Source organism: Trachypithecus francoisi, unplaced genomic scaffold (genome assembly GCF_009764315.1).
Source record: "Trachypithecus francoisi isolate TF-2019V2 unplaced genomic scaffold, Tfra_2.0 Lachesis_group11, whole genome shotgun sequence".
NCBI lineage: Eukaryota > Metazoa > Chordata > Mammalia > Primates > Cercopithecidae > Trachypithecus > Trachypithecus francoisi.
In genome coordinates, this window is record NW_022681456.1 from 87,342,064 (window position 1) to 87,366,789 (window position 24,726).

Below are 24,726 nucleotides of genomic sequence, written 5' to 3' on the forward strand. Positions count from 1 at the left end.
CATACCATCTGGTGCCCTCTTTCTGCATCTCCTCACCCTTCTTCTCCCCACCCCATGGATTCCTGCTAAAACAAAACAAAACAAAAAATACTTAGTTTGAGATTTTCAAAGTTGTTTCTAAAATGGAACCAGGCAAGAATGTAATGAATATAATTTTACAGGCTTGTTTTTTTTTAATGTATTTAATAATAAATACAGAAACAGGCTAATCACAGTGTTATTGTTGGGGGAGGCAGTAGGAAGATGCACACACACACGCACACACTCCTCTGTCCTACACTACATATTTCTGCCTTGAGACTTCATGTGACAATCCTCAGAACTAGGGCTCTAAGGGAATATGAGTAGTTGGGACCCCAGAGTTGCTGTTGTCACCTGCTTGGAAACAGGAGGTCCACACACATACATTTACTCTTTTAGGTAGCAGAACCAGATTAGAAGTAGGTTAGGAGGCACTTGACTGGGGAATACATCTATGGAAGTGTTAAAATATCATTGGCGTAAATTAGGACTATGATACCAACTAAGATTTTTAAAAGCAAAAACCGGTGAGGTTTTTGAAAGTGACTGTACATGGTGGCTGAAACATAAAGTTGGTCCTTTACCTGGAAAGGAGACACTGACCTCTAGGAGAAATGGTTAAAAACAAAACAAACAAAACAAAACAAAACAAAACAAAACAAAACCCCAGCTCCCTCAGGTGCTAAGCATGATTCAAATGAATGTTTTCATAGTGATCATAAGGAAGTCATATGGTACACTTATGGGATGAGCCACCAATCCTGAAATTCTGTGCCTGAAATGAATACTTGTAGTAAGTTAAAAGGACTACCAGAAACTGCCAAGGACCTACCATGTCACTGTCCTTGCAAGCTAACAAATTAGCCTGCTACTGTTTCATGGAGGCTGGTAGAAGATACGAGTCTCCTGGGTCAAATGGTTTGGAACAAAGGGCAGTCAGAGCCTTGCTTGCAAGATGTGTAGAGACCCTGGAGAACTGTCTCCCATCAATGATGTAATATGTTAAATGCATGTGACATAGTGGAATATAGCATAGTAGGTCCCACTTCACTAAACAAACACATATTGAAACACATAGAGAAAGAATATTGGTATAAAGGGGCACAGACTGTAGACTATCTAGAAAGTCCACATGGTCCATCCAGCTCTAGCCTGGAGCACAGCAGGTTTAGTCTTCTCATGGAAATGAATGTGAATGAAAAGGTCAATTCATGGAGAAGGAAATAGGACAAAGGAAACAGAATTGTTCTTTTATTCTTTGTTCAGAGACGTACATATTATGTATTTCATAATTCAGAAGAAAGAATAAAACTGATTATTTAAAAGTGTAGTAATTGGAAAAATCTTTCCCTAAAGGCAATGCAAAGGTTCAAAGTTTAGTTATGGAGAGCTAATGGGTTCAAAGTTTAGTTATGGAGAGCTAATTTTTTCCTCTTTCTGTATAGATGACTTTTCCTTTCCTTTGATGATAACTAACAGTTCACAGTTCTTTGTCCTTATATTTAAAGGACATGAATTGGGAGATAAAGTTGCCAGATTTAAGATGCATGGAACTTGAATTATTTTAAATATGTATATCAAACCAATTGGAATATTTTGTATGATTTTAAACTGTGTAATTCATTACAACTTGAATTTCTAAATTTTTATATTCTAAGCATGTTCTCCTTTTCCTAGAATCATTACATTTCATTATAGTCTTCTACGTAATAATCATTTTCTAAATAACTTTTACTAACTGGCAGCCTAATGTTATTTTATTTTATTTTTTTGATACAGAGTCTCACTCTATTGCCCAGGCTGCAGTGGAGTGGCATGACCTTGGCTTACTGCAACCTCTGCCTCCCAGGTTTAAGCAATTCTTCTGCCTCAGCCTTCCGAGTAGCTGGGACTACAGGTGTGTGCCACCATGCCTGGCTAATTTTTTGTGTATTTTTAGTAGAGACGGGGTTTTGCCATGTTGGCCAGGCTGGTCTCGAACTCCTGACCTCAGGTGATCCAACTGCCTCGGCCTCCCAAAGTGCTGGGATTACAGGCCTGAGCCACAGTGCCCAGCCTTATGTTATTTTATAAGATAACATTGATACAATACTATTACCTAATCTGTAGAACTTAATCAAATTTCTCCAATTATCCTTTTTCTGCTCTAAAATTTAATTCAGGATCCCACATTGTGTGTAATTTTCCTGTCTCCTTATTCTCCTCCATCTGGATCAATTCCTTTATCTTTACTCTCTATGACCTTAATATTTTGAAGAGTCTTTCGATTTGGGTTTGTTTGATGTTTTCTCATGATTCAACAGAGGTTATCAATTTTTGGCAAGAAGACTCCAGAAGAAATATTGTGCCCTTCTCAGTGTACATCTCAGGAGGTGCATGATTTCAATAAACCTCATATTACAAATAGCAATATTGACTTTGATTATGTGGTCTTGACCAGGTTTCTCCACCTGGAATTTATGATTTTTTCCCTGTTGTAACTAAAAAGTATCTTGTGGGGAGATAATCTGAGACTCTGCAAATATCCTATTTCTCATCACATTTTTGTTTACTAATTGTAAACATCCATGAACATTACTAGCCTGTAACAGTTATTACTATAGTGTTTACCAAAGAATGATTTTCTATTTCTACCATCTGTCTGCATTTATAAATTGGAATTCTAATGTAAAGAAGACTTGAATGAATAACTTATTCAGTTATCTATGTATATCAGTTGTCTTTGTTTTACAGTATATGATGTTGATTTTACTTGTCAACTTGACTGGGCCACAGGGTGCCCAGATATTCAATTAAGCCTTACTTCCGGTGTGTCCGTAAGAGTGTTTCTGGATGGGATTAACATTTGAGTGGACAGACTGAGTGAAGCAGATAACCCTCTTCAGTGTGGGTGGGTCTCATCTCATTTGGGTGAAGGCCTGAATAGAATAAAAGACTAAGTAAGAAAGAATTCTTTCTTTCTATGTGATGGTCCTCTAGCTGGGACCTTGGTCCTCTCTGGCCTTCAGACTTGAATTTAGACTGGAATTTATACGATCAGCTTTCCTGCTTCTCAGGCCTTCAAACTCAGACTGGAATTATACCATTGGCTCTCCTGAGAGTCCAGCTTGTCAATGGTAAATCTTGTAACTTCCTGGCCTCCATAACCACATGAGCTAACTCCTTATAATACATCTCTTTATATATACAGTCACACATTGCTTGATGACAGGATAAGCTTTGAGAAATGTGTCATTAGGTGATTTTGTCTTAGTGTGAACATCATAGACTGCACATACACAATCTAGACGGTATAGTCTACTACACACCTAGGCTATATGGTACAGCCTTTTGCTCCTAGGCTACAAACCTGTACAGCATGTGACTGTTCTGAATACTGTAGGCAATTGTAATACAATGGTAAGTACTTGTGTATCTAAATATATTTAAATGTAGAAAAGGTACAGTAAAAATACAATTTAATCTTATGGGATCACTGTTACATATGCAGTCCATCATTGACTAAAATGTTGTTATGCAGCCTATGACTGTATATTTATAAATATATGCATATGTATGTGTGTATATATTACATATATATATAGAGAGAGTATATATGTATAATAATAATATCCTATTGGTTTTGCTTTTCTGGAGAACTCAGAATAAAACACAGTATACAGTCAAAATACTATCTTCCAAAGTTACTTATGTTAGTTCTTTTCCTCTGTGTTCCCTTTATGTCATGTTGTTCATTTGTAATTGTTTGCTTATTACCATTTATATTAATTTTTAAAATTAAGTTGTATCCTATCTGCACAAAATTCTCCAGGACTTTCTACCTCACTCAAAGTCAATTAGAAGTCCTTTCCACATGGCCTAAGGCTACATGATCTGACCCTCTTATGCCTCTCTAACCCCATCTCCTTACCAGACTCTTCCTAACCCCAGTCAGGTCACACTGGCCTCCATGCTGCTTCATGAGCTCCTCGCTGCTCAACACACCCCACGAGCTCCTACCTCAGTGCTTTTCTACTTGCTCTTCTCTCTGCTTGAAATGCTCTCCCCCATGTATCAACATGGGTGAGTCCCTCACTTCCTTCAGGCTTCTGTTCAAGATTCATCTTATAGAGTTATTTCTCTTTTTCTTTTTTTTGAGACAGAGTCTCACTCTGTTGCCCAGACTGGAGTGCAGTGGCACAATCTCGGCTCACTGCAACCTCTGCTTCCCGGGTTCAAGCAGTTCTCCTGCCTCAGCCTCCCTAGTAGCTGGGACTACAGGCACCCACCATTGTGCCCAGCTAATTTTTGTATTTTTTTTTTTTTTAGTAGAGACGGGATTTCATCATGTTGGCCAGGCTAGTCTTGAACTCCTGACCTCATGATCCTCCTGCCTCGACCTTCCAAAGTGCTGGGATTACAGGCCTGAGCCACTGTGCTGGACCTATTTCTTTGGCTGCCTTAGTTACTTGAATATGAGCTCCATGAGGGCTTTGTTTTATTTACCGTCATACTCCCTGATCTAGAACAGTACCTGGAACTGTTCTAGTAGCAGAAACTAAATACATATGTATATATTTGTTATTGAACATTTTCTCCCTCCAACTTTGTTAAAATATGATTGACAAATGAAAATAGTACACATTTAAGATGTACGATATGATGATTTGATATATAGATATATTGTGAAATTATTATTACAATCAAGCTAATTAATACTGAACATTTGCTGAATTAACCAAATTCATATTTCATTAAGAAATATCTTATAAATGCTTGAGGGGATGGGTTAAGAAAAGAAATATCTTAAGATGTTTTAGCTGTTAATAATAAGTGTCAACTGATAAACTGCCAGCATAAGGACTGACAATCTGTATTTCTGCCTTGAATCCATATTACAGTAACTGTGTGAGTACAGCATGTGATTTAGTCTATTCATTAGAATGTTTGCCTTCAATATACTCCTCCGCATCTCTTCTAACAGCTGCCTGTCCTTATATAAATGAAACATGTTTTCTCCCAAATTCTCCACAATGAATAAGTATTATTTTTGTAATCAGAGAAAAAGAAAAAGCTACTAAAACAGAAAGCTCACATGTTAAAGCATAAATCTTTGCCATAAAATGATTGTGATACTCCTAACTCTTCACCCTTCAAGTTGACAGGCTTCAGAGTCCACTTTTAAAGACCTGTCTGAAAAAATTACCCTGAAACATAAGTGCACCTGTAGGTAGGCCATTTACTAATGTGTAAGCCAGCCTGAAAAAGACAGTTATCTCAAATCACTTAACAGGGACAGGCAGAATAAGGAACTAATAACAGGTAGCAGAAAGTGTGAGGCAACTATTGTGCTGCTTCTCAGGGAATTAGACAAAGGGAGAGAGAATGGAGCCATAATTGGGGTGAGGATGTCAATGTTTCTTCCTGTAGTTTACACACAATGAAGTGGGGATAACTCTGGAGGGAAAGCACTTAAGGTGAGTGAAGTGTATTGTCAGCTCTGGGTTAGAGTATTTGGAAGCTAGATACAAAATACCAAATTATGAAAGTAATTGAGTGATGTCTAAACTGAGAAATAATAGCTAGAAAATCGTTTCCATTTGCTGAGAGCACAGATTTATTTCTGTAAATTGAAAAGACTGGAAATAGCCAAAAGGATTGTTAGACTAATGGTATCCTCCACTGAGCTTCCTGGGGAAGATTCTCAGCAGTGCCATTTCCCTTAGAATGTTACCAAGCCTAAAGGAGTGAGGACAGTGGAAAATGAAATGGGGATGGGGAAGGAGAAAAAAAGGGGACAAAAGGTGCTAATTTTGTAAAATCCTATGAAATAGAGAAAAGATTCTTTTTTTTTTTTTTGAGGTGGAGTCTCGCTCTGTCGCCCGGACTGGAGTGCAGTGGCCAGATCTCAGCTCACTGCAAGCTCCGCCTCCCGGGTTTTCGCCATTCTCCTGCCTCAGCCTCTGGAGTAGCTGGGACTACAGGCGCCTGCCACCTCGCCAGGCTAGTTTTTGTATTTTTAGTAGAGACGGGGTTTCACCGTGTTAGCCAGGATGGTCTTGATCTCCTGACCTCGTGATCCGCCCGTCTCGGCCTTCCAAAGCGCTGGGATTACAGGCTTGAGCCACCGCGCCCGGCCGAGAAAAGATTCTTAAGGGTGACAAACGTTGAAAACAGCTGTGATCCCTCTGGTAACAGAGATACTCAATTTAAGAAACTCTAGTCAGCAGCACCAAAATCTGGAGGATGGAGTAGGCACATCTGAAATAATGATGAATAAATTTGTAAAACTAAGGGTGCATTTCCTTCCTAGAGTAGAGAAGGCTTTCCTTTGTGGTGAACAACTGGACAAAGTATTGAAAAATAAAGCCTGTATGAACATCAAACTTGACTCTTTGGGCCTTTGTTTTTTTCTCTTAGGAGTCTTTTAACTCTAGAAAACTGAGGCGACACAAATAAACCCTGGATTAAGACTGGGAGTTCCAGGGGCTGTGGTGAATTACTTCTTATGTTGTGCTACTCTGCCTGTAAATTTGCTATAGCAGATACCTTTGGTTGCCTGCCCTATAGCTAGTCCCTACTCACTCTCTTCTAACAGAACTCTAAATTTTTTCTAGTATCCACACTTTTTCAAGAAACCATGGGCATTAGGAATAGCTGGTCCCATTCTCATTTCCAAGTGTCATAATTTGATTATACTAACTGCTGTGGATTTAATGTCTCCTCTAAAATCATGATAAAATTTAATTATCAATGGGATGGTATTAAGAAATGGGACCATTAAAAAGTTATTAGGCCATGAAGGCTCCCTCATGAATAGGTTAATGTCATTATTGTGGAAGTGGGTTCATTATTGTGAAAATGGGTTGTTATAAAAGTGAGTTTGGTGCCGTCTGTTTGTTGCTCTTGTCCTCATTTGCGCTTCTGTCTTCCACCATGTGATGGCATAGCATGAAGACCCTCACAACATGCCAGCAACTTAGCAACAAACTTTCCAGCCTCCAGAACTATGAGAAATAAATTTCCTTTATTTATAAATTACTGGGCCTGTGGTATTCTGTTATAGCAGCACAAAAGGAATGAAGAAAATTGGTATCCAGAAGTGGGGCTGTTATAACAAATAATGGGTAACATGGATGTGGTTTTGGAACTGGATAATGAGTAAAGGTTGTAAGAATTTGGAAGGGCAGGCCAGAAAAAGCCTAGTTTGGCATGAATAAAGCAGTAAAGGCAATTCTGGTGAGGGCTTAGAAGACTCCAGAACTAGGGAGAGCCTAAGTCTTTTTAGGGATTACTTAAGTGATAGAATATCAATAGAATACAATATATCAATAGAATATGTATGGGTAAATACATATCAATAGAATACTGATAGTAAATAGTAAATAGATATCAATAGAAATAGGATATGGATGGTAGACAGAGAAATAGAATATGGATGGTAAATAGAATATGGATAGACAAATAGAAAATGGATAGACAAATAGAAATAGAACATGGATGGTAAATAGATATCGACAGAAATATGGATAGTAAATAGATATCAATAGAAATAGAATATGGATGGTAAACAGCTATCAATGGAAATACGGATGGTAAAGGCCATTCTGAGGAAATCTCAGATGGAATTGAGGAACAACGAATTAGAAACTGAAGTAAAGCCCATGCTTGTTATATAACCGCAAAGAATATGACTGAATTGTGTTTATGGCTGAGGGCTTTATGGAAGGTGACATTTAAGAGCAATGAGGCCAGGCACAGTGGCTCACACCTGTAATCCCAGTACTTTGGGAGGCCGAGGCGAGCAGATCACTTGAGGTCAGAAGTTTGAGACCAGCCTGGCCAATATGGTGAAACCCTGTCTCTACTAAAAAACAAAAAACAAAAATAAGCAGGGCATGGTGACACATGCCTATAGTCCCAGCTACTTAGGAGGCTGAGAAAGGAGAATTGCTTGAGCCCAGGAGGTGGAAATTGCAGTGAGCTGAGATTGCACCACTGCACTCCTGCCTGGGCACCAGAGCAAGACTCCATTTCAAAAAAAAAAAAAAAAAAAAAAAAGAGCAATGAACTAGGATATCTAAATAAATTTCTAAACAAAACATTGTAGAAGCTATTAGGCTACTTTAAACTGCATACAGTAAGATGCAAGAGGAAAGAAATGACTCAGAGATGGAATTTATAATTACAGTCATGTTTTAGTCAACAACCAATCACATACAGGTATATCTGAGAAGTACTGTGGCTTTGGTTTCTGACCACTGCAATAAAACAAGTATCACAATAAAGTAAATCATATGAATTTTTGGGTTTGCCAGCACATATAAAAGTTATGTTTACACTATACTTTAGTCTATTAAGTGTGCAATACCATTGTATCCAAAAAAAGTACATATCTTAATTAAAAAGACTTTATTGCTAAAAATGCTAATAATGATCTGAGCCATCGGCAAGCTGTAATCTTTTTGCTGGTATAGGGTCTTGCCTTAATCTGATCAGGGTGGTAGTTGTTGAAGATTGGGGTGGCTGTGGCAATTTCTTAAAATAAGACAACAATGAAGTTTGCCTCATCAATTAACTCTTCCTTTCATGAAAGATTTTTTTTCTGTAGCATGAGATGCTGTTTGATAGCATTTTACCCACAGTAGGACTTCTTTCAAAACTGGAGTCAATCCTCTCAAAACCTGCCACTGCTTTATCAGCTAAGTTTATTACATATTCTAAATCCTTTGTTGTCATTTCAACAACATTCACAGCATCTTCACCAGGAGTAGATTCCATCTCAAGAAACCACTTTCTTTGGTTATCCATAAGAAGCAACTCCTTATTTGTTCAAGTTTTATCATGATGTTGCAGTAATTCAATCACCTCTTCAGTCTCCGCTTCTATTTCTAGTTCTATTGCTGTTTGTGCCACATCTGCAGTTACTTCCTCCACTGAAGTCTTGAATCCTTAAAGTCACCCATGAGAACTGGAATCAACTCCTTCCAAACTCTGTTAATATTGATATTTTGACTTCCTCCTATGAATCATGAATGTTCTCACTGGCATCTAGAATGGTAAATTTTTTTCCAGAAAGTTTTCAGTTTTCTTTGTCCAGATCAATTAGAGGAATCACTGTCTATAGCAGCTGTAGCCTTATGAAATGTATTTCTTTTTTTTTTTTTTTTGAGACGGAGTCTCGCTCTGCCGCCAGGCTGGAGTGCAGTGGCCGGATCTCAGCTCACTGCAAGCTCCGCCTCCCGGGTTCACGCCATTCTCCTGCCTCAGCCTCCCGAGTAGCTGGGACTACAGGCGCCCGCCACGTCGCCCGGCTAGTTTTTTTGTATTTTTAGTAGAGACGGGGTTTCACCATGTTAGCCAGGATGGTCTCGATCTTCTGACCTCGTGATCCGCCCGTCTCGGCCTCCCAAAGTGCTGGGATTACAGGCTTGAGCCACCGCGCCCGGCCGAAATGTATTTCTTAAATGACAAGACTTGAAAGTTGAAATTACTCCTTGATCCATGGGCTGCAGAATGAACGTTGTATTAGCAGGCACAAAAACATTTATCTCCTTGTACATCTTCAAAAGAGCTCTTGAGTGAATAGGTGAGTTGTCAATAAGCAGTAATGTTGTAAAAGGAACTTATCTTTCTGAGTAATAGATCTCAATAGTGGACTTGAAAATATTCAGTAAACCTTGCTGTAAATAGATGTGTTGTTATCCAGGGTTTGTTCCTTTTCTATAGCACAGGCAGAGTTGATTTAGCATTATTCCTAAGAGCCCTAGGATTTTCAGAATGATAAATGAGCATTAGCTTCAACTTAAAGTCACCAGTTGCATCGGTACCTAACAAGACAGTCAGCCTGTCCTTTGAAGCTTTGAAGTTAGACACTGACTTCTCTCTAGCTATGCAAGTCCTAGGCGGGATTTTCTTCCAATTGAAGGCTGTTTTATCTACATTGAAAATCTTGTTTAGTGTAGCTGCCTTCATCCATTATCTTAGCAAGATCTTCTAAATAACATTCTGCGGCTTCTACAAAAGTGTTGTTGCTCTACCTTGCACTTTTATGTACTGGAAATGGCTTCTTTCCTTAAACCTCATGAACCAGTCTCAGCTGGCTTCAACCTTTTCTTCTGCAGCTTCCTCACCTTTTTTCAGTCTTCATAGAATTGAAGAAATTTAGGGTCTTGCTCTGGATTAGGCTTTGGCTTGAGGGAATGCTGTGGTTGGTTTGATCATCTATCCAGACCTCTAAAATAGTTTCCGTATCAGAAATAAGGCTGTTTTGCTTTCTTATCATTTGTATGTTCACTGAAGTAGCACTTTTAATTTGCTTCAAGAACTTTTCTTTCGCATTTACAACTTGGTTAACTATTTGGCACAAGAGGCCTAACTTTCAGCCTATCTCAGCTTTTGACATGGGTTCCTCAGTAAGCTTAATCATTCCTAGCTTTTGGTTTAAAGTAAGAGACTTGTGACTTTTTCTTTCAGTTAGAGGCCATTGTAGAATTATTAATTGACCTAATTTCAATATTGTTGTGTCTCAGGGAATAGGAAGGCCCAAGGGATTTTGAGACAGGGGAATGGCCACTTGGTGGAGCAGACAGTACACACACAACGTTTGCTGATTAAGTTTGCTGTTGGTGGTCCTGTAAGATGATAATACCATATTTTCACCTTACTTCTTTTATATTTAGATATGTTTAGATACACAAATAGTTAACATTGTGTTCCCTTGGGTCCATCATATAGCCTAGTTTTGTAGTAGGCTATATCACATAGGTTTGTGTAAGTACACTCTGTGATGTTCAGATGATGACAAAATTGCCTGACAATGCCCTTTTTAGAAATGCAATGTATGACTATAAAGGAGAAGCAGAACGGAAAAATTTTGAAAATTTTCAACATGGCCATGTGAAGAATAAAAAAGCCTATTCAGGAGAGCAAACCAAGTGTGTGACCAAGAGACTGTTAAGGAGATTAGTATGAACAGAAAGGATCATCAAGACAATAGGAGGATTACCTCAAAGTCATGTAGAGATCCTTGAGGCAGTGTCTCCTGTTACAGGACCAGAGCTCTAGGAGGGCAGAATAGTTTCAAAGGATGATCCTGAGAACCCTCTGTGGGCTCTCTACCCAGAGCCTCTTAGGTGTCTCCTTCCCACATTTCAGTGCAGTGCTCCTCAGCTGCCTTAGCTGTGGCTCAAGTGGGACCCACCACTCTACAAGGTATAAGCCACAAATCTTGGTGGCATTCATGTGGTGCTAGTTTTTTAGTGCCCCACAGCAAGAACTGTGGGGGCACGGTTTCTTTTACCTAGATTTCAAAGGATGTCATAAACAGCCTGGGGTCCCTGATAAAAATTTTTTGCAGGGGTGGAGTAACTACAGAGAGCCCCAACTAGGGCAATGCTAAGTGGAAATGTAGGGTCAGAGCTGCCATAGAGAGTTTCCACTAGGGCAATGACTAGTAAAGTTTATTTCTGGGCTCTCTATTCTGTTCTGTTTATCTATGTGCCTATTTTTACACCAGTACCATACTCTTTCGATTACTACAGCTTTGTAACATAACTTGAAGTCAGGAAGTATGATACCCTAGCTTTGTTCTTCCTGTTCAAGATTGTTGTAACTATTCAGGGTCTTTTGTGTTTACAAGTAAATTTTAGGATTTTTTTCTTTTTCAGTGAAAAATGCCATGGGAATTTTGATAGGGATTACACTGAACTTATAGCTTGCTTCAAATAAAATGGAAATTTTGGCAATATGATTTTTCTGATTCCGTGACCATGGGATATCTTTCCATTTGTTTGTGTCTTCTTTATTTCTTTCATCAATGTCTTATAGTTTTCTGTGTACAGATCTTTCACCTCCTTGGTTAAATTTATTTCTAAATATTTTATTTTTTGATGCTATTATAAATAGAATTGTTTTCTAAGTTTCTTTTATGAATAGTTTTTTATTCATGTAAGCTTGTCATTCATGTATGTAACAAAGCTGAGTTTTGTATGTTAATTTTGTGTCTTGTAACTTTACTAAATTCATTTATTAGCTGTAATAGTTTGTTGGTCAAATATTTAGGACTGGCTATGTACAAGATCAATTTACCTTTTACTTTTCCAATTTAGATGCATTTTATTTCTTTTTCTTGCCTAACTGCTCTGGCTAGGACTTCCAATGCTATACTGAATAGAATCAGCAAGAATGGGTATCCATCCTTGCCTTGTTCCTGATCTTAGAGGTAAAGCTTTCAGTGTTTTTTTTTTATTTTTTATTTTTATTTTTTTTTGAGACGGAGTCTTGCTCTGTCGCCTGGGCTGGAGTGCAGTGGCCAGATCTCAGCTCACTGCAAGCTCCGCCTCCTGGGTTCACGCCATTCTCCTGCCTCAGCCTCCAGAGTAGCTGGGACTACAGGCGCCCGCCACCTCGCCCGGCTAGTTTTTTGTATTTTTAGTAGAGACAGGGTTTCACCGTGTTAGCCAGGATGGTCTCGATCTCCTGAGCTCGTGATCCGCCCATCTTGGCCTCCCAAAGTGCTGGGATTACAGGCTTGAGCCACCGCGCCCGGCTGCTTTCAGTGTTTTACAGTTGGGTATGATGTTAGCTGTGGGCTTACTATATATGACCTCTATTATAGTGAAGTAAATTGTTTCTATACCTAATAAGTGGAGAGTTTTCATCATAAAAGGATGTTGAATTTTGTCAATGCATTTCTGCTTCTATCAAAATGATCATACAGTTTTTATTTTTATTTTTGTTAATATAGTGTATCATATGTATTGATTTGTGTACGAATTTCTTAAAATTAGTTTTTTGCCTCTTTCTTTTGCTTCTGTTCCCACAATTTGTAAATTCATTTGCTTGATAGTGTCTCATGGCTTCTTTATGCTTTCTTAATTCTTTTAATTTCTTCTTTTGTTTTTGTTCCTCTAATTGGCTAATTTCCAAGAATCTATTTTTGATTTGCTGAGTTTTTTCTTCTGCAGGATCAACCCTGTTGTCGAAGATCTCTATTGAATTTTTTTTTTCATTTCTGTCATTATATTCCTCAGCTCTAAGATTTTTGTTTGGTTCTTTTCTATGGTTTTTATTTCTTTATTAACCTTCTCATTTTGTTTATGGATTGTCTACATGATTGCATCTGTTTGTGTTCTCTTGCATCTCATTGAGTTTTTTTAAGATACAGTCAGGAAGTATTTGGAATCATTTGTCAGGCAATTCATTCATATCCATTTCTTGGGGGTTGGTTACTGGAGCTTTATTAGTTTCTTTTGGTGTCATGTTTGCCTGATTCTTCTTGATCTGTGTAGCTTTGCATTGGTGTCTGTGCATTTGAAGGAGCAAACACCTTTTCCAGTCTTTATAGATTGATTTCAGCAGGTAAAGACCTCTTGTTAGGTCCATGGGCTGATGGAATTGCCACCAGGATTGCAGTTGAATGGGGTTGGAGTTGGGCAATGTGACTGCTGCTGGGTCCAGTGTGGGGTCTGAAGTTGGTGGGCCTGTTACCAGAGGCTCAAGTGAGCATGGATCCTCTCTGGTCCTTGAGTGAAATCAACTGTCTCTAAGTCTTTGGTCAGTAGGTCTGGTTCTGGGATAAGGGTCCACTTCAGGGTTCAAAGTTTGGTCTACAGCTGGCAGGCCTGTTGCCAGATGCATGGATGGGTATAGTTCCCCCAGGGTCTCAGGGAGGGTTCCCACTGGTTCACTGGGCAGAAGAGAGGGACTAAAACCGAGTCACAGGACTGCTTCAGGGTCCACACACAAGCTCAAGGCCTGCCTCCTGGGTCATGGATGAAGGTGCCTCCTCCTGGGTCCTTTGTTGGGAAGGACTGCCCTGGGACTGCAGCTGAGTGGTGCTGAAGCTGGGTCACAGGGCTGCTTCAAGATCTGGCCTAAGATTTACTTAGGTCAGTGAGTCTGCCTCTAGTGACATAAATGTCTTCTGGCACATCCCTGGGATGGGAGGACTGCAGTCAGATTGCAGCTTAAAGGGCCTGGAAGCAAGTTTTAGGGCTCTTTGAAGGTCTGCTGTGGAATGCAGGCAAACAGGTGGGCCTCTCAAGGCATGGATGGGCATGTTTCCCAGCAGGTTCCTGTGTGGGCAGGACTGCTCTCAGACCACGGCCAAGAGAGCTTGGAGCTGGGTCCCAAGCTGCTTCAGGATCCACAGCCAGGACTGTGGTCAGCAGGCCTGTCACCTGAAGCACAGGTGGGTGTGAGTCCTTCCAGATTCCCTGGTAGATGGCTCTGGTGTCAGGACCAAAGCCAAACGGGGCTGTAGCTGAGTCCACAGAGGAACAGAATGTTTCTGATTCTGTCACAGGATCACAGTTGGTGAGCGTACCACCTAGATGTGAGTCTGCCCTTTCAAAGGAGCCATCTTTGGTCTTAGGCTGTGCTTGGGTTTTGCAAACTGGGATCCACAGCTCCCACAAAGGCACTTTTGTCCATGGATGGCTACCAAATTCTTGTTGCTCTGGGGAAATATGATCAAGGGACCTCCTATTCCATCATTTTTTCCTCCCTGTTATATCTTAAACAGACACTTAAGTGAGAAGGAAATTAAGCAGCCTTCTCAAGGCTCTATAACTAGTAAAGAGCAAAGCCAGGACTCAAATCATGATCTTCTGCTTGTCCAGCTGAAATGAACAACCATTATACAGCCTCATCCTTTTAAGTACCTCCAGTGAATTCAGTTTCTTAAGTATGAAACAGCTTAAAGGCACGTAGAATGTTTTAGAAATGATCCCTAGTTGAAGGCCACTTCAGTGAATACACTCATGTTACCTAAGAAGGTTTTGTTTTGTTTTGCTCAGGATATTCAGCAGGTAAACATATTTTGGTACACATAGGGACAAACTAGTCAACTGTATTAGAGAAGGGAGATTCACTTCCTTTGCACTCTTTCCCTGTTTATTCATTTTATTTTGGATATATTTTCTTTTTTTGCATGCAACCACTACAATTATGATTAGAGGAAAATTCTGTCCTATCTTTTGTCAAGACATGAGGCATTTTCACTGTCGTCTGAGATAACTGAAATCTCAGTAGTGAAGCAAATCATTAGTATTTCAATCTTGGTTGTGTTTTCTATGTGGGTCATAATGGAGACAGTATATCATCTCATTCCATTGATCGAATGAGAAGAGAGATTTTAGTTACAAATATTAATGCAAAAAAGAGAGTTGAAAGTGACAACATATTTTGCTGTCCCTGACACTTTGATATATATATTTCTTGGCAGTTCAAGATGCCAGGGGCATAAAAGTCTAGATAATATAGGTCAAGAATCCCTGGGTTTTCAAACCCACATTTTACATCAAAACTATAACCAAATGAATCTTAAAACTCTGTACTTATTTAAATTATGGATTTATTTTAGAATCTGTGCTTTGCTGCATTATATATTTACAATGTTGAAAAAGATTAGATTTCAATGATCCGGATGATGTAGCAAAAGCAAAACAATGTTCTTTTTCAGAAAGCATCAATCCATTATTAAAAATCTAGACTATCTGATAAGCAAAATTCCTCATTAATACCTCATATGCAAGGTAGCCTTTTAATCCTGGAAGCTTGTTCAGAAGGAAGCACCAAAAAATGGAATGTTTATTTTATTTTCAAGCTGGGTTTTTCAATTACCCTGGCAGGATGAGTTTTAATCAGCTTTTGTTGTAACACGAGTAGTAACTTCAATATATACCACACACGCACATCATCTAATATTTTATTCCCTATCCACACCAAACACACATGCACACACTATATACCATATACATGCCACACCATACAGATACATACATAAATACCGTGCTGCATATGTATACTCTCCTCTCCATCAAGCACAGAAAAATACGCTATACACATGCCACAGCATATCACACACACAATAGCATATACACACATACCTCTCACATCAAACCCATGTACACACATACCATACCACACACATATACATACTATGTGCACATACACCACACAAACACAAGACTTTGCCACACATGCGCTACCCATACCACATCACACCTACATTCCCTTTCATACCCAGCACACATACACATACATCCCACATAATCTGGCCATTGGCTGCCTTCCTGACCTTATTTCCAACTCTCCCCTTTTCACTGTACTTGAGCTACACCTTCCTCTTTGCCTTGTCTTGAGCACACCAAACACACTTCTGTCTTAGCCCATTGGCATTTGCTGTTCCCTCTGCCTGAACTTCTCTTTTCCTGAATGTGCACATGGTATATTCCCTTTTCCTTAGAGAGCCTTTCCCTGACCCTCCCCCAGTGCAGGATAGCACCCAGATCACTTGTTCTCTGCAACTGTCTGCTGCTCTGCATTACTGTCCTGACTGGCCTTAGCTACCTGTATTCTGAATTCCAACCATAAAATGTAAGCGGTTCTTAGAAATCATCTAATTTAGTCTAACGTCCTTATTTCGCAAACAAGAGGGAAGCTTCAGAAAGAGAAGTAATTTGTCCAAGGTTACAAAAATCATTCATTCATCCATTCAGCAAATATTGAGTAAACATCTATTATGTCACTATTCTTGGTACTAGGTATCAGAGGGGTACAAAAAGGGCAAGGACTTTGAACTCATGAAACTTACAGTCTATTCAGGGAGACAGATAATAAACAAACAAATATATAAAATAATGTCAGGTAGTGATTAATGCTTAAAGAAAAAAAACAAGGAGGGAAAAGGAGGTAGAAGTAAGAAAGATCCAAGAATAGTTGAAAAACATTGTCCAAAAGGCACAAGGACATACAGTCTATTGGAAATTCTTCAGATGTTAAAGCATCTGTTTATTCAAGATGGTAAACAAGTGGCATCCTGGTTTGCAAATGCAAAAGGCTTAGCTAGGGGGTCATTTGGACTTGAAAAGGAGGCATGGTTTCTGAGTCTTGGCTCAAGGCAAGGATGGTGTAGACCTTTATACGTTATAATGACATTCACAGTGACAATAACTGCAGTTAAGATAATGGTGAAATACACACTGGATCCATACAAAGCATTGTACACAGTGAGGCATCATAGAGTTTAGATACCCCTGTTAATGTCAGGTACTGATAGTGGATAAAGCTAATCTGAAAGCCAGAAACATATAGAATCTTCTAAGAAAATAATTAATAGTCTAAAAACATGAGCCAGGCTACTGAAACTTAGGAAGTCAAAAGCGGTCATGCATAAGGCAAGACCAAAATCAGATTACTTGCCTAATAATGTCCAGTTCTATACTTATTCTGGAAAGATCGAAGTCTACTACTGCCATCATGAGAAGAGGCCAAGCAAAACAAAGGCTAAGAAGGGCAGATCTGATCTGGGAAAAAAAGAGACCAAGAAGCAATGGCTCCTAAGAAAATAACCTACCAGCGTCTCAGAAACTCCCTTTGTCTTCTCATGTTTGAAGTTCTATTCAGGAAGCAGGCATCAAATGGAAATATCTGAGTATGTGTATGTGTGTTTGTATGCATGTGTGTGTAAAAGAGGAAAGAACAGACATGTTTTGGAGGCATTGCTACCTATTGAACAGTATGTCCTGTTTACCATGTCTGGTACAACTCATCATCTTTTTAAGGAAAATTTTTTAAGAAATAGTAACCTGAGTTTGTATGCTATGTGAAACTCCAGAATGAGGGCTGCTTCTCAGATTATTTGAACTGTTCATATGCAATTTCAAAAATGTTGACCATTTGCACTTAACTAATAATGTCCTTTTCAATGACAAGAAGTTATTCTGAATAAAGTTTTAAATCACGGCCGGGCGCGGTGGCTCAAGCCTGTAATCCCAGCACTTTGGGAGGCCGAGACGGGCGGATCACGAGGTCAGGAGATCGAGACCATCCTGGCTAACACGGTGAAACCCCGTCTCTACTAAAAAAAATACAAAAACTAGCCGGGCGAGATGGCAGGCGCCTGTGGTCCCAGCTACTCGGAGGCTGAGGCAGGAGAATGGCGTAAACCCGGGAGGCGGAGCTTGCAGTGAGCTGAGATCCGGCCACTGCACTCCAGTCCGGGCAACAGAGAGAGACTCCGCCTCAAAAAAAAAAAAAAAAAAAAGTTTTAAATCACTAAAATGGCTCACATCTCTTAGCTTCAATGTAAACATCTCTGGAAGCGATGTATATTTTGGGACTACCTAAGCCTTGTAAACTTTAAGTATTTAAATTATATCTTTGTTTTGTTTTGTTTTGTTTTTTTGTTTTTTTCTGACAGGGCCTCACTCACCCTGTCACCCAGGCTGGAGTGCAGTGGCGTGATCTCAGCTCAATGCAGCCTCAACCTCCAGGCTCAAGTGATCCTCCCATCTCAGCTTCCCAAGTAACTAGGACTACAGGAGTGCACCACTGTGCCCAGCTAATTTTTGTGTTTGTCGTAGAGATGGGATTTTGCCATGCTGCCCAGGCTGAAATGATTCCTTTTTTGAAAGACAGAATAGCTTTCCCTAAATGTTTAGAAATTAGGATAGAAACATCTTAGAAACACTTATACAATAATTTAATAGCATTCTTTTAGGTCTTATGTTATATAGCTTAAATATTTTGTCTTCCATAACAGATAAATTATTTTTGCAAAGGATTGCCTTAGATTTGTTGATGATTCCAACTCTAATCACGTCTATATTTGAAGACATATATTGGACATGATGAAATAAGAAGCTAACATGTTTAATCAAAATATGCCATTAATTATTTAAATGTGAAGGAAATAAAAAATGAAATTAAGACTTTGTTTATATTCATCATGGGAAATTTTCAAAATAGATTTTGTAATCAGTACCAGAACCTTTTACAACTTGGAGAATGGCAATAAGACATTGCTGAAAGTAATTTACAGATATGTTACTTCCCAATGATTACAGTAATTGAGAGTGTTGCATAGTTTGCAAAATAATTCATGAGTTCTTTTAATTAGCAAAACAAGGTATTGGCTAGGAATACAAGTTATTATTATTTACAATTTATAGATGAGAAAATAGGCCGGGCGCGGTGGCTCAAGCCTGTAATCCCAGCACTTTGGGAGGCCGAGGCGGGTGGATCACGAGGTCAGGAGATCGAGACCATCCTGGCTAACATGGTGAAACCCCCATCTCTACTAAAAATACAAAAAACTAGCCGGGCGTGGTGGTGGGCGCCTGTAGACCCAGCTACTCGGAGGCTGAGACGGGAGAATGGCGTGAACCCGGGAGGTGGAGCTTGCAGTGAGCCGAGATCGCGCCACTGCACTCCAGCCTGGGCGACACAGCGAGACTCCGTTTCAAAAAAAAAAGAGAGAGAGAGGGAGAAAACAGAACCACAGAAACTTGAGGGGTTACCCAAGGTTACATGGCAAAGGAGTGATGGTGGCACATCTGGAATCCAAGTCCAGTGACTCTCATCATAATGGCCTTTTTATATCGTGCTTCTCTTGCTGAACTATGACTTGTCTTCTAGTATATGTAGATATCATTTATACTTAAATATTTGCATAATACTATTTCATAATGAGGTTAAGATGATTAAAATGAAAATTAAAGTTTGTCAACAGCATCACTTAAAATTTGGAAGATTAAGGAGTATGAAAGACACTGAAGAACTACTTTCAAAGAGTCATCTTTTAAAGGTCTGGTGTGCAAGTTTTGTGCAGAGTATAAAGGCATGAATATTTGGTTTCTTTCCCAGCTAGGATCACTCAAATTTCCCTTGGGTACATCATGCTGCCTTCTTATTATTCACTTATCCTTTAAAGTAGGTGACAATTTGGCTTTTGTTATTGCCTATATCTCATTTTAAAGTGAAATCAGACTGAAATTCTTTGTATAAGAGGGCTTAAGGAGTCTATCTGTTAAGATAAAGGGAAGAAAATAATTTATTTCAATCATTAGAAACTTTTGACAGATGGACAGGTTAATTTTCTTGATTTACAAAGAGCTCATTCAAATGAACTGAAAGGTGAGCAAATCAATAGAAAAATTGGCAAAAGATAAGATCATCCATCTTACAGAGCAAAAGTACAAATGGGGAAGAAATATGTGAAAGATGATTATAATAAAGGAAATGAATACCAAAACATAATATATCTATCAAATTGGTAAAAAAAAGAAGAAGAAAGAAAGAAATTGAATGGTGAGTACTGGCAAAAGTATGGAGGAAAAAAGGCTCTTATACTCGTTTGGTGGAAGTGTAACTTTGAACGCTCTCCTGGAGAGTAATTTGTTCTTATCTATAAAAATCTTTTTTTTTTTTTTTTGGAGAACCATCCCAGCAACCCAAACACAGCTAGTTTTCCCTGGATACCATGAACCACACTGTCCAAACCCTCTTCACTTCCACCAACACTGGCCGCCCCACCAACTATGAGATGCTCAAGGAGAAGCATGAGGTGGCTGTGCTGGGGGCGTCCCACAACCCTGTTCCTTCGACGTTCACCATGATCCACATCTGCAGTGAGACCTCCGTGCCTGACCATGTCATCTGGTCCCTATTCAACACTTCTTCATGAGCTCCTGCTGCCTGGACTTCATAGCACTCCATGAAGTCTAGACAGGAAGTCTATGGACAGGAAGATGGTTGGCGATCTGACTGGGGCCCAGGCCTGTGTCTCCACTGCCAAATGCCTGAATGTCTGAGCCCTGGCTCTGGGTATCCTCCTGACCATTCTGCTCATCCTCATCTCAGTGCTGATCTTCCAAGTCTATTGATAGAACAGGAGGCAGCATCCAGGCCAGGAGCTCGGCCCACAGCGTGTCTCCCATGTACTCCACCTTCCATTCCTTGCCCTGCCCCCAGAACCCAGTCCTGTATCAGCCCTTTATCCTCACACAATTTTCTACAATGTCATTCAATAAAGTGCATGTGTTCCTGGTGCAAAAAAAAAAAAAAAAAAAAAAAATTAACTTTCTTTAACATACTAGCTGGTACTTTGGAATAAAAATCTTAATTGCATATATCCTTTGAAGGAGCAAGCCCATTGTATGAAACTTACTATAGGAATATAGTGATGGAAGTTCACCTAGATCTATGGACATGGACACCAAACTCATTAATTAAAGCATTATTTGTAATGGCAACAAACTAAATGACCAATTCCTATCAGTAGGGATTGGTGAAATAAAATACAGTTAAATCCATCGGTGCAAATACTGGTCCCTAAAAAGGGTAAGGTAATATACGTATATGAAATGATTCTCAGTATTTGGTAATAAGTTAAAAAAATGAGTGAAGAGGTGTGTATAGTGTGAGCTCTGTTCTATGGATTAGCAAAGAAGAAAAATAGATTGAAAATATATCTGAACACATGTATATGCATATATGTATCTTTCTGAGATGAAGTCTTGCTCTGTCACCAGGCTGGAGTGCAGTGGCACAATCTCGGCTCACTGTAATCTTTGCCTCCCGGGTTCAAGCATTCTCCTGCCTCAGCCTCCTGAGTTGCTGGTACTACAAGCGCACGTCACCACGCCCGGCTAATTTTTGTATTTTTAGTAGAGATGGGATTTCACCTTGTTGGCTAGGATGGTCTCGATCTCCTGACCTCATGATCCACCTGCCTCAGCCTCCCAAAGTTTTGGGATTACAGGCATGAGCCACGACACCCAGCCTAAGACTTTGTTAAATAGCAATTTTCTTTGAGGTGAAAGATTAGATGGGAAGGGGTCATTCAGGTGGGGAGAGGTAGCTTCAATTTCTGTTTGGTATGTTTTTGCCCTGTTTAAAGTTAATATTTTCTAGCCAGATACATGTATTTTGTGTTTGTTTGTTTGTTTTAAATATTAACAAGGGATATCTTCTCTACATTTCACTGAATTGAAGAAAAATAATTGAAGGAAGAAAGGAAGGAAGGACAAAAGGAAGAAAAGAAGAAAGGAAAAAGTTTCATGTTGATAAGGGAATACAAACACACAATTACATCTACAAAGTAAATTTTGAAATCTCCTGTACTAATTTAATAAAGGCCTTGCACTTTCCAAGTCTCCTTTTCATTCTCTGAGTGTTGCACAAAATGCCCATCATGTCACGGAATGTATCCTCAGGAATCTGAAGATACTCTCACATCTGGATTGATTATTCACATCATAATACAGTCAAGGGCTGTCTTAGTTCGTTTGGGCCACTTTAACAAAGTGCCATAGACTGGGTGGCTTATAAACAACAGAAATTCATTTATCACAGTTCCGGCAGCCCAAAATCAGGTGCCAGCATTGTTGGGTTCTGGTGAGAGTTTTCTTCTGGGTTGCAACCTGCCATCTTCTCATATCCTCACAAGGCAGAAAGAGAGGGAGAGAGCTCCCTGGAGTCTCCTTTATAAGGGCACTAATCCCATTCATGAGGCTAGAGCCTAAATCACCTCCCAAAGGTTCCACTTCATAATATCATCATATCAGGGGTTAGGATTTCAATATATAAACTTTTTAGGGGACAGAAACATTCAGTCCATAACAAGGACCTTGGTTGCTGGAAATCGTATCTTAAAAGTCACCACTAGGATTCCTTTCTTTCCCTTGCCCTGACAAGTAATATATCTGAGTATAATTTTTGCTCATACTGTGATACTAAACACAGTTTGAGCTGTGGCTTATTTAATATGCACCAGGATTTTATTAATGCACACTCTAAACAGGTTTCAGTTAGTATGAGATTATCAGGCTTCAACCCACATCTCACACAGTCATTCTTTCAAGTCTCACGGGCATGATGTACCCACCATTCCTACCTTGCTCCACTACTATAATTAAACCTAAACCATTATTATTGAACTGAACATTACATGATTACTTTTAGTCCATACATGTATAGATTTTATTTCTGTTTTTTCAGGGCCCTGTACAAGGGATGCCACATCAGAGGATCCATCACATCAAATCCTTCTAGGTTAGGGATAGAATTGTCTTTAGTCTCTGAGTACAATCCCTACCACAGAAATCATGGACCTTGAAATACTTGGAAAATGTGTTTGTAGACATCATGTTGCCTCTTTTAGTTTAGCTTGTCAAGGGTTGAATTCCAAAATTTTTTGTTCAGATTTACCAATATATGAAAATAGGAAATAATGTTTGTTTTCATGATTTAAAATAACTTTGCATTATTTTATGGAACCACATGTAAAGAAAACACAGTCCCCTTTGTAAGAAACAGGAAAATTATCTTATATACTGTATTTTTAAGCTTTACATATGAAAAATGTTAAGCATATTAAAGTAGAATAGTATATTGAACTATGTATCAGCGTTATGAGATCGCCATATCATCCTTCTCTCCCCTTGAATGTATATATTTTGAATGATAATCTTTAACAAAAAGGCTCTTTAACTTTCAAAAATTCCACAAACATTGGCTAGATATTTGTACCAGTTAGATTTTGGTTCTCCTTTCATAGTGATGCTGATATTTAAGGGGATATTACTCTCCAGCCTCAGAAAGGTTTTATTGCAGTACCAATGCTGCACTTGGGCTGAGTCACATATATAGTGTCCCTCCAATCTTCCTTCTAACACAGGTTCTGGGGCAGTTGGGTAGGGTTGTGTTTAGTTAGGTTGTCTAGAAATTGACTTACATATAGTACAATGGCTAAACTGACTTCACTGTCAGATGGAGCCCATTCCTTAGCTTGATGACTTCAAATAAACTATGCTGGGTGAGAAGGTTTGGTTTCCTGATAATATAAAGATTGCATTCAAACTTTGAATTATAAATCCAAGTGCAAGCTGTTTAATTCCTCCATAGTATTGGGCCGTTTACACAAGGGTATTTGTTGCAGAGGAAAAAGTTCTATTAGAACCTTACTTTTAATTTGGATATACTAGATCAAAGTTCCAGATTGCCAAGCTTAAGTACACATGGAAATAAAAATTAATCAATATAATGGTTTTGTGGTGCTGTTACTTTTCCCCGTAACTATGTTTAGGTAAACCCACTTCAGTAAATCAAAGCTCCATCTCAACTGACTTATTTAGAAGAAGCTCATATGCAAATAAGAGAGTTCACAAAAAGGGACAGGTAATTTACTATGTGTTAACAGGACTACTGGCAGCCAGTTAGTGTTTCTTTAAAAAACAAAAAGCACTGGAAAAATCACAATGTTTCCACTCGATGCTAATGACTTTCCATGCAAAGTTCATTACTGGCCAGGACATCTGCCTTTCACTCCAACTTCCCTATTTTTTAGGTAAGTATAACTAAATAGAAATAAAACATGACAGGCTGGGCACGGTGGCTTATGCCTGTAATCCCAGCACTTTGGGAGGCGGAGGTGGGCAGATCACAAGGTCAGGAGATTGAGACCACCCTGGCCAACATGGTGAAACCCCATCTCTACTAAAAATACAAAAATTAGTTGGATGTGGTGGCTCATCCCAGCTACTCGAGAGGCTGAGGCAGGGGAATCGCTTGAACCAGGGAGTCGAAGGTTGCAGTGAGATGAGATCGCGCCACTGCACTCCAGCCTGGTGGCAGAGTGAGACTCCTTCTCAAAAAAAAAAAAAAAAAAGAAGTAAAACATGACAATAGTGTCAGCACAACCAGGATGCAGGATAAAACTGGAAATGATCCATGGAGAAAACCCTTTCCTACCTGTGTTGCTCCCTCCAACCTTTCTCCCTTTCCATTTTGTGCTCAGTGGTGTCAACAGTGAGAATTCTCTGGAGTAATTCCAGCCACTACTGATGAAGGACAATGGTGTACACACCTGGATGCTCTGCCAGATGAGGAGCTGCAACTTTTTACGCATTTACCCTAACAAATTTTCTACAAAAATAG

At 39.3% G+C, this 24,726-nt stretch overlaps 1 pseudogene; it reads left to right on the forward strand.

Annotated features, from left to right (window-relative positions):
• Positions 1–1,869: 1,869 nt before the first annotated feature.
• On the forward strand, positions 1,870–20,863 carry LOC117090233 (annotated as a pseudogene).
• Positions 20,864–24,726: the final 3,863 nt, after the last annotated feature.